This window comes from Gossypium hirsutum, chromosome A07 (assembly GCF_007990345.1).
Source record: "Gossypium hirsutum isolate 1008001.06 chromosome A07, Gossypium_hirsutum_v2.1, whole genome shotgun sequence".
NCBI lineage: Eukaryota > Viridiplantae > Streptophyta > Magnoliopsida > Malvales > Malvaceae > Gossypium > Gossypium hirsutum.
This window is the reverse complement of record NC_053430.1, coordinates 29,517,098-29,528,977: the sequence shown is the minus strand read 5'-3', so window position 1 is coordinate 29,528,977 and position 11,880 is coordinate 29,517,098. Positions and strand designations below refer to the sequence as shown.

The following is an 11,880-nucleotide window of genomic DNA, read 5'->3' as shown; positions in this document are numbered from 1 at the left end:
ATTGTTATTTACTGCATGCCATGTTGTTATTATCTGATGTATGAGATTGGGATATTGACGGAGGAAGTACTAAAAGTGACTTGTCCACGTACTGGAGGCTTTGCCTCAATTTACTGTTAACTGAGCAGCAAGGCTGCAACTGTAGAGTGTTGGGCCGAGTGGGTTGAGCTATTCCCCACATGGAGTGTAGGGCTGGTACAGGTGGAGTGTAGTTGGTGGGTTGAGTAGTCTCCCTAAATGGGCTTGCATATGTTATTGATGTTGCATGTATTTTGAAATGTGCCTATGGGCCATACTGTTATCTGAATAAGGGGCTAAGGCCCAGTTTATTGTAATCTGAAAAGGGCTCTGGTCCAGTACCACTGTTACCTGAATGGGCTTAGGCCCAATAGGCTTGAGCTGACTTGGGCTTTGAATGGGTTTTTCTTACACACTGAGTTTCCCCAAACTCACCCCTTTTATTTTCATCCATGCAGGAAATCCCCAACCATAGTGGGCTTGGAGCTGTGAGGGAATTCGGAGTGGCCATCCGTTCTGAAAGTTTGGTTTTCTTCTAGTGAACTGGACATCCTATTATTTACGTTGAAGTTTGGGTTTTTAAATGTAATAAGGCCGCTTAATTATTTTTGATGGTTTTAATATGTATTACTAAGATAGGTATTACTTATTTTAACTGTTGAAATTGGATAGCTTTAGGGCGCGTTTTCAAAAAAAAAAAACAACAATTGATTTCAAAATAACACGACAACAAACAAAGCTTCCGCAATGAAAGTATTTTCCAAAATTAATCACTTCTCCTAAAAATGACTTAATCAAATCGGTTTCCTAGAAATATACATGACGTTAAGGTGTGGCAATGGCGGTGTGCTTGTCTAGGATTGGATCCGAAGGGAGCTTGTTACTTAAGTAGTCCGATAGACTCACCTCCTCTTTTCCGGTTTCCTACCTGGTGCACAGCTTCCATTCACTTTAACCTATAATGAAATTATCTTTTAAAACACTAAGTAGGTTTTTCTGGATCAACAATATAAAATGTTTTGAACGCTTCGATGTGGCATGTCGGATCCGGCCATAACGTCTGGGCCGGGTTTGGGGTGCTACATGTTCTCAATTATGTATGTTTATTTCTTGTTTTAATATTTCTGAGATATTGATTCAAGTTTATTGTGCTTATTTCAGTGGAGAAAAAGTCCCTGTTTAAGAGTAGATCTAGCATAATTTAGTGGAGTTGCACGCAATCCTAGAAATAGGATGACATAAATCTATCGAATTAGAGTCAAATCTAATAGGTGAATCCATAGATCGAGTTAATGCGACAATAAAGGTTTTAATTAGAAAGAGATTTCAATTAATCAACCTAGAGTCAGTTGTTTTTACTCTCGAAAGAGATATTAACATAATTTAGGGATTTCTACAGATCAAGACACAAGTGAATAAACTATTTAACTCAAATTCAGAATAATAACTGAATTCTAAGTGGATTCTTTCCTGGGTATTGTCTTTCTCTTTGGTTATCTTCAAATATTTTCCTAATCCATTCTCTGTTGTGTTCTTAATTAATTTAGATTAGTAATTTTAAGTTAAAACAATCATCCTAATTTATAGGCTAAATAATAGAAAAATAGTAATTACTAGTACTTTTAGTCCTCGTGGATACGATATTCCCTATTCACCATAGCTATACTATTGTTTGATAGGTGTGTTGCTGTAACACCCCTCGCCCGTATCCCTCACCGGAATAGGGTTCGAGGTGTTACCCGACTTAAACTCAGTCAATCACACAAAAACCGTGCTGAAAAATTTCAATCAATTAAAACTTTTCTTTTCACATGCAATCTATCCCATATATGAGCTTACGAGGTCCAAAACATTAAAACCCTATACATGCCATAGACTCGAAATACTAGGATTTACTTACACCGATAACGTGAGCTCGACAATGTGATAATATCTCCGGCGAACTCCAACCCGAGCAGGTAACTGAAGTCAACAATCTATAAAACAGAGAAATGTAACAACGGAGTAAGCTTTCATAAGCTTAGTAAGTCTTAAGCAATGCAAACAAATAAACGCAATTATACTTCGATTATTTAATTTCTTAAGAGGCCAAATTCTAGGGATATGGCCATCTGGCCGAATATACACAAGCACATAATGCACGTTCAACATTCTTATCACACTTAATCTGAATTCATATAACATATTTTTATCAAATACCCTCACATACTTTCACACCCTGACCAAGTGTATCATGATCATAGGTATAGTTTTAACATTTATTCATGTACGTATCACATTACTCCCTTATGATTCACTTCAAATCAAACTCACATATGAGTACATACTGCGTACCTGGCCCACTTTACGTATTAAATGTATTCATTTGACAATCTAGCACGAGGTACCTTAGTTATAGGCTTTTCTCAAATCACCGGCATTTCGCCTGCTAGGCTCGAGGCCCGATATCATTTCACCGGCTTTATAGCCTGCTAGGCTCGAAAACCCGAATAATATCTTACCGACATTATAGTCTGCTAAGCTCAAAGGCCCGAATAATCAAATCAACAAGTTCCATATAACATATTCATATCAATTGAGTACTAACATCATTCGAACGTATATATAATTATACATCTCAAACACTTTTCTTTCATCTCATTTTCACACTTAACATTTGATAGCTTATGCATAACATTTCACTCACATTCATTTCAAACTTATCATTCGATTATAAAAGCACATTGCATATTTACCAACATGTTATACTTGCCATTAGGCCATATAAGCATGATACAATACACTATCATTTCATCTTTAGCATTCGGCTAAACCCTTATCTTACAAGGAACACCGAAGTCACATAACATATCATTTCACTGGCATTACGCCTGCTAGGCACGAAGGCCCGAATACACATCACCGGCACGAAGCCTGCTAGGCACGAAGGCTCGAATACACATCACTGGCACGAAGCTTGCTAGGCACGAAGGCCCAAATACACATCACTGGCACGAAGCCTGCTAGGCACGAAGGCCCGAATACACATCACCGGCACAAAGCCTGCTAGTTACGAAGGCCCGAATATACATCACCGACACGAAGCCTGCTAGGCACAAAGGCCCGAATATAATACCAGCACTAGGCCTGTAGGATTTATCCCGGATATAATACTAGCACGAAGCCTGCGGGATTTAACCCGGATATTTTACCAGCACGAAGCCTGCGGGTCTTTAATCCCCGATACACATCAAATATCATGCATATTTAATCATATATTAACACATCTCATTCAACATATAACATTTTCATTTCACCATTCAAACTTAACCCATAGTGACCATTCGACTGTAAGTCATATGCATAAATTATTTATCGCGCAACTTAGTTCAAGTAGAACCAAAAGGTCACAATTCATCTAATATATACATATTGCTCACTGATTCGCACACAACCTTTCAAATTAGCAATTATAAGATGGTTCCGCACATAGCCCATCCTTATCGATAATTTACGATGGTTTTACCCTTACTCACATATATGTCATAGGCATTTTTACCTATGCTTCTCAATTCACATTCATGATTCAATTCCAATCGATTTAACATGCCTAAGTACATATCTAAATAATTTACTTTACGGAACGAATCCACATATCGTATTAGCCCATAGTCTTATAGCACCACACTTTTAATGGTTTACCTCATTGAAGTTCACATTTAATCACTTTAGTGCCAAGCCATATTCGGCTATCACAAAGGACTAATAATAATAATTTTATACACATCATGGTTTCCTTTAGGTATTTAATAATCACAAATCGTGATATCTCCACCAGTACATATACGGCATAGTTTATTCATTGTAACACTCATTTAGTGCATCAAATTTCCAAATCCAATTCAACTTAAGCATAATAGCCATAATCGGCTTATAGCCTTAAATCATTACATATTCGGCACATTAACTAAATAAAATTTACATTCCCTTTACCATATTAATTTAACTCTTGGGCATATAAAAAGGAATCAAGGTTAAACACTTAAGAACTTACCTCGAATGTTTCCGAATGATTACAACGGCTATTCGATTACTTTCTCTTTTCTCTTATCCGAATTTGCCGCTCTATGCTCTTGAGCTTAAAATTTAAAGATTTTAAACTAGTCATTATTCGACTATTCAAGCATCACTTTCAAAATTATATATATATATTCAACTTTCACACCTAATGATCATAGTAAGCTTATAAGAAATCAATAAGCAACTCATTAACAAATTTTTGTCAATGTTTGCCACAAAATCATAATTTCACTGCAAGCTGTCTTCCTGAGCAACAGTCACTAAATCATTTATAACTGGAGCTACGAAACTCCAAATCAAGTGCCGTTAATTTTCTCTAAAAATAGACCCATATATATTTTACTCATAAAATTTTCAGAATTTTTGGTTTGGCCAATCAATACCATATTTTTCTTAAAGTTTCCCTTATTTCACTGTTTGAATAATCTGACCACTCTTCACTACGAACCAAATTTCTCATTGTACTAAATTCAAAATATGTTCTCATTTATTTCATTTGAAACTAGACTCATTAAGGAGTCTAAGAATATAAACTTCATCTTATAACCATTTTTTTACAATTTATAATGATTTTATAAAAACAGAACATAGGATCTAGAAGTCATTCTGACCCTATCCCACATTACTTCAAATATCTCATCATCGGAAATTATTTTGCTTACACGGTTTCTTTTATAAGAAACTAGACTCATTAAGATTTAATTAAATAATTTATTCAGCTTCTAACTCATCTCCCACAATTTATGGTGATTTTCCAAAATCACGTTACTGCTGCTGTCCCAAGCAGATTTATTACCAATTCACTATTTCACACATACCTTGCATGCATGTTATTTAAACATGCATATCACAAATCAATCATCACATACCTATAACTTCACTTAAGCATAATCTTCCTTTCATCATTTTAAAGTACAACATTACTCAATATTATCCAAGTTCACATTCGGCCATAAAACACACAACATGTTAGCTGATTTTTCCCCTTAGCATCTAAGGCACATGCATACTCATTTGCTTGGCTCAACTTCATCTATTCTCCATTTTTCATCAAAAGAACATGAAACAACAACCATTTCTCTCATTTCCATTCATAACCGAATGCTCACAACACAACCAAATATCAAAAATATGATTCATAGGTTAAGGTAGAAACAAGAAAAACCCATGAACATCAAAATAGAAGCAAAGCACCATGAACTTACCTTGGATTTTCTTCCCCAAGTGACCGAACATTCAAGAACTCTTTTCCTCTCCTTTCTCTTCCATTTTCGGCTACCATGAACAAGGATGGACAAAAATTTTCCTTCCCTCCCTTTTGTTACTCTTATTATTCTAATTACCCAACAATTTATGACACAAAATGACATATAATATTTGTGCCATACTCATGCCATAATTTCAATAAAAAAATTTGCACATGTTGTCTACCACCAATATGATGGCCGGCCACTACATGTAAAATGGGAGGTTTGACATGCAAATCCTCTTATTTTACACTACAAATTATTTGGCCATTACAATTTGGCCTATAGCATTTTCAGAAATTTTCACATAGGTCCTATTTCATAATTTTACTCTCAAATGACAAAATCAAAGCATGAAATTCACACATGCACTTTCACATATAATAAACACATAATATAACATTTAATTATTTTTGTGACTCGATTTTGTGATCCCGAAACCACTTTCCGACTAGGGCCAAATTAGGGCTGTCACAGTTGCCTTTGTCGTAATTATAGTTAGTTTAGTGACCATCAAGTTTTTGGCGCTATTGCCGAGGACTATAATATTAGGAACACTCGATTTTTATTAATTTAGCCATTTTTATTTTTATTTCATTTTATTTTTGTTTTAGTTTAATTTTTGTTTTCTAATTTTTTCTTTTGTTTGCTTTTGGCATGTTCCTTTAGTTTATGACTGGAAGAAACCCGTCAGGACCATTAGTATTTAATAGTGAAATTGAAAGTACAGCTCATAGAAACCTTCGAGAAGCAAGGCAGAGTCGATAGAGTATAGTGGAAGAGCAAGAGGATGTTATTATTATTACCGAGGAGATGATTGAAAATCAGAATAATCAGCTACCTCCTATATTGCTATAAATCCTGCAAATTTGAATCCTGCTCCTCATACTATGTTCGATTATGCCAAGCCCACTCTAATTGAGGTTGAATCGAGTATTGTGAGACCTACCATTGCTGTGAAAAATTTCGAACTGAAGCCGAACACTATTCAGATGATTCAATAATTTGCTCAGTTCGATGGCTTGCAATACGAAGATCCAAATACTCATTTGGCTAACTTTCTGGAATTTTGTGGTACTTTCAAGATAAATGGCATTTCTGACGATACCATTCGCCTATAGTTGTTTTCCTTCTCGTTGAGGAATAAAGCTAAACAGTGGTTGAACTCCTTACCCCGAGGTTCTATCACTACATGAGATCAAATGACCGAGAAATTTTTTCTAAAGTATTTCCCACCGACTAAGACAGCTAAGCTGAGGAATGATATTTCTTCCTTTGTACAGATGGACTTATTGATAAATGTAATTTATACATATTTCTATCCCATGCTTAGCACATTTTATGGATGGTTTTTCCTTAAAATTGGTGAATTCGATGCGCCTAATGCCTTAATTTCATATTTTATACTTAGGTGAGCATGGGAGAGTGAAAGGAACAAGAAATGGGCCAAAAACGGAGAAAATAAGCCAACGTACAAAATCAATACAGCCTGGACCTCCTCATACGGGCAGACCACACGGTCGTGTCAATTTGGCAGAATCGAAGCACGACTTACACGGGTGGACCACACGCCCGTGCCTATTTAACAGGCTTGACCATGGCCTGAAGTAATCGCACATGGGCGTGTCCCTGTCAAGCCCAAATTAAGTCTAATTCAAAAAATGCTAATTTTGAAGGTTCTTAGGCATTCTAAAGCCTATAAATACACCCTAAAGGAGGAGGAAAAAGGGCCACGGAAAAGGAAGCAGGGAACTGCTCAAGGAAAGCTGATTGATCCATCTCAAAAGCCGGATTCATCATCAAGACTGAACATCTCCCCTCAATTTCCCTTCAGGAGTTTTGGATTTTTCTTTATGCTTTGTATTCATTATTCTTCTAAGATGTTTACCTTTTTAATTATGAACTAAAACCCCTAAATACCTAAGGGGGATGAAACCTAAGACAAATCTTGTTATTATTATCTGAATTGTATGATAAATATTTAACTTGTTCTTAATTATGTGTTCTTAATTCTTGTTTTGATATTCCAGGATATTGATTCAAGTTAAGCTCTTATTCAGAGGAGGAATAGACCTTGTCTAAGAGTAAATTTTTCATAATTAAGCGGAGTTGGTTGCGCGCCTAGAGATAGGGTGAAGAGATTTTGCTGGATTAGGGTGAAACCTAATAAAGGGATCCATAGATCGAGTTAATGCAACCCTAGGGTGTTAATTAGAAAGAGATTTCAATTATTCAAACTAGGGTTAGACGTTGCTAGTCTCGAGAGAGATAATAATATAACTTAGGGATCTCTACAGAACAAGTTGAATGAATAAATCGTCCAATTCAGAGTCAAATAACAAGTTAAGTCTAGGTGGATTTTTTCTTAGGTATTGTCTTAATCGATCGAGTTTTCCAAAAAGTATTTTCCCCAAATTTCTTTTCTGTGATTTCTTGGTTTAGTTAATTAGTTAGATAAACAAAACCCTTTTTACTTTTTTTAGGCTAGATAATAAAAAGAAAGTTAATACTAGTACTTTTAGTTCCTTTGGGTTCGATAATCCGGTCTTGCTAAAGCTATACTAATATTCGATAGGTACATTTGCCTTCATCGTGATAATAGTTAGTTTCAAGAACGATTCATTATAAATATTTAAAATCTCTCACGAATATCACGTATCAAGTTTTTGGCGCTGTTGCCGGGGAACTAAGATATTAAGAACACTCGATTTTTATTACTTTACTTTTACTGCATTTAAATTTTATTCTAATTTTTATTACTAATTCTTTTTTCCCTTTTTTGGCAGGTTCTTATAGTTTATGACTAGAAGAAACCCGTCAGAACCATTACTTTTTGACAGTGAGATCGATCGCACAGTTCGCAGAAACCAAAGAGAAATAAGGCGAAGCTTAAGATATATAGAGAACGAGCAAGAGGACGATATTCAAACTAGAATCGAGAAGATAGTTGAAAACTAAGAAAATCTGCTACCTCCTGCAATTGTTGTTAATCAAAATCCTGCTCCGCGCACTATGTATGATTATGCTAAACCTAATTTAACAGGAACTGAGTCAAGTATAGTTAGTCTACTATTGTTGCAAATAATTTTGAACTGAAACCTAACACAATTCAAATGATACAACAGTTTGTCTAGTTTGATGGTTTGCAGGACGAGGATCCCAACGCTCATTTGGCAAATTTCCTAGAATTTTGCGATACCTTTAAAATTAATGGCATTTCTGATGATGCCATTCGCCTTCGGTTGTTTCCCTTTTCGTTAAGGAATAAGGCTAAACAATGGTTGAACTCGTTACCACGAAGGTCAATCACTACTTGGGAACAAATGACCGAGAATTTTTTATTAAAATATTTTTCATCGATTAAAATAGCCAAATTGCGTAATGATATCTCTTCGTTTGTGCAGATGGATTTAGAAACACTCTACGATGCATGTGAGAGATACAAGGACATTTTAAGAAGGTGCCCTCACCATGGGTTACCGCTTTGGCTACAGGTTCAAACGTTCCATAATGACCTGAATCCTTCAACTCGGCAGATAACTGATCCAGCCGCTGGAGGAACTATCAATAATAAGACACCTGAGGCGGCTTACGAATTTATTGAGGAGATGTCACTGAATAACTATCAGTGGCAAGTTATGAGAACAAAGCCGACGAAAGCAACTGGTGTTAACAACCTCAACGTAGTTACTATGCTATCTAACCAAGTAGAACTCTTAAATAAAAAGATTGATGGTTTGTGTGGTTCTACTCAGGTACATCCAGTGATGAGGTGCGATTCAAATGGCGGAGGAGCATGCACAGAATATCAACTCTTCAACCCTAGCATCAAGGAGGAACAAGTCCAATATATGGGTAACAATAACTCTAGATCCCAAAATAACCCATATAGTAACACTTATAATGCAGGTTGGAGGAACCATCCCAATTTCTCATGGAGCGGTCAAGGAAATCAAAGGCCACAACATCCTACGGGTTTTCAACAACCACCTTACCAGCAAGAAAAGAAGCCGAATCTTGAGGAGATGCTAACCAAATTCATCTCGGTGTCAGAAACTCATTTTCAGAATACTAAGACAGCACTCAAAAATCAGCAAGCATCAATCCAGGGGCTCAAAACTCAAATTAGACAGCTCGCTAAGTTGATTTCCGAACAACCACAAGGTAGCCTGCCAAGCAACACTGAATCTAACCCAAGGAAGCAACTCAACGCAATTTCCATTCAAGATAAGGAAGGGTTAGTTGCAAAACTAAGGTCAGAAACGGTGGTAAGCAAAGGTAAGAATAAGGTCGGCCAAAATAACCCAAAGCCGGTAAGTACAGAATATAAACCTCGTGTGCCATACCCCAATGCGATAAGGAAAGACCGCTCAGACGAACAATTTGGTAAATTCCTTAAACTCTTAAAAAAATTACATATTAACTTACCGTTTATTGAAGCTCTATCGCAGATGACAAACGCAATGAAATTTTTAAAGGAGCTTTTTACAAATAAGCGGAAGTTGGACGAGGCTTCGCATGTAAAGCTAAACGCAGTTTGCTCAGCTATTCTACAGAATAAACTACTCAACAAATTGAAAGATCCAGGGAGTTTTACAATTTCTTGCTTAATTGGTAGTTTAGATGTTAATAATGCATTAGCTGATTTAGGGGCTAATATTAACGTCATGCCTTACAAAATGTTTACACAACTAAGTCTTGGGAAACCCAAACAGACTAGGATGAGCATTCAATTAGCAGATAAAACTATAAGATTTCCTAGGGGTATTATTAAAGATGTGCTAGTTAAAATCGATAAATTTATATTTCCCGTTGACTTCATTATTCTAGACATAAAGGGGGATAGCAACACTCATTTGATTTTAGGAATGCCCATTTTAGCAACTGCTAGAACGATTATTGATGTTGGCACAGGTGAGCTCACACTTCGTGTGGGAGACGAAACAATTACCCTTCAAGCTCGCAATTTTGGCAACACATTGAAAATTGAAGGTGATTGTCTAAACCATTCTACTAAAACTGACAATATAGTGGAACCTACTTTGCAGGAAATGAGTTTGAAGGAAGTACATGACCTATTTTCAAGTAATAGTAAAGGACCTATTCATGAAGAACGAAGGCTACAAATAGAGGAGCTAGATGAATGGTGGACACATAAATCGAGAACACACAATAAACCAAAACTATGCCAGAACAGGCTCAATACCTTTCCAAATCAACTTAAGGTTGGAGATAAAGTTTTATTAGATGCTGCAGATCCTCACATTGTCACTACCAAACCGAATGAAGAAATTCCTCTTACGGTACTTAGCATTTTCCCATTTGGTACAGTCGAGGTAAGTCATCCCAAGTTCGGCACTTTTAAGGCAAACAATACCCACCTAAAACTTTATTTTGATGAGATTCACAGTAGGAATGAGGAGTATAAACTCCTCGAACCACCATGACCATTCAATGGTGAGGTAAGTCGAGCTTAGACTATAAATAAGTGCTTCTCAGGAGGCAAACCGAGCACTAACAAGATTACTTTCTTTAAATTTTAGTTTTTAAAATCTAACATACTAACCAAATAATTGAACACGAGCTTTTCAGAACCACACAGCCAGGCACACGGGTGTACCGTAGACCGTGCACATACCACGAGATGCAACACGACCGTGCGATACGGCCGTGTGAAAACAGGGCAAAAATTTCTTTCCAAACACGGGATGTGATAGTAGCCACGACCGTGCAACATGGCTATGGGAGAAACTGCCAAAATAACACGGGCATGCGCCTGCATACACGGGCGTGGGAGAAGTGAAGGAAGATTGACACGGCCGTGCAGGATGGCCGTGTACACCAATGCACCTAATTTCAAAAATTACGAAACGCACGAGCTGAGCTTAGAGTACACGGGCGTGTCCCACGGCCATGTGCCCCAATTTCTCTATAAACACCTATTATTCATTTTATTTTTTTTGGAAATTATTTTTTTATTCCCTTTTAATACTATTTTTTTTCCTGAATTTTTTTTACCATTTTTATTATTCGGCTATTTCATTACAAATAATTATGCTTCAGTATACCTCTTAAAGAGTTCTTGATTTTATCACAGTCAGAAAGAGCTCCAAAGCTCATCCTCGCATATGGACTAATGAACCTCTACCACCACCAGAGTATCCTCCTCCACTCTCACACCGATTATCCTCCAAAACTCCAGTTCAAGGAATTCATTCATCATTCAGGAAGTTTCACTTCTCTCATTACCTTATGATTATGAATCTATCTTTTTCATTATATCTATCATTGTACATTGAGGGCAATGTACATCTTAAGTGTGGGGGGTCTTTTATGTCATCATTAGAAATCCTTGAATTTTGTCTTTTTCTCACGTGAATCACTCATTTCACTATTAGAATAAATTTTAATTAATTTATTATTTTTATTAATCTATCTTGAATTAAAACATAGGCATTTATACGTTGATTGTTTACACTTTAAGACATTAGGGAATCAAGCATGATAAGTTGATTTTTGAAGAATTAAAAACTTTTAGGTTATTCCCCCAAGTTTA

General features: G+C 36.3%; 1 non-coding gene across 1 annotated transcript; it reads right to left on the bottom strand.

Annotated features, from left to right (window-relative positions):
* Positions 1-8,695: 8,695 nt before the first annotated feature.
* LOC121204338 (small nucleolar RNA R71) lies at positions 8,696-8,802 on the bottom strand. The gene has a single exon (XR_005899265.1). It is a non-coding gene; the product is annotated as a small nucleolar RNA R71 (small nucleolar RNA).
* Positions 8,803-11,880: the final 3,078 nt, after the last annotated feature.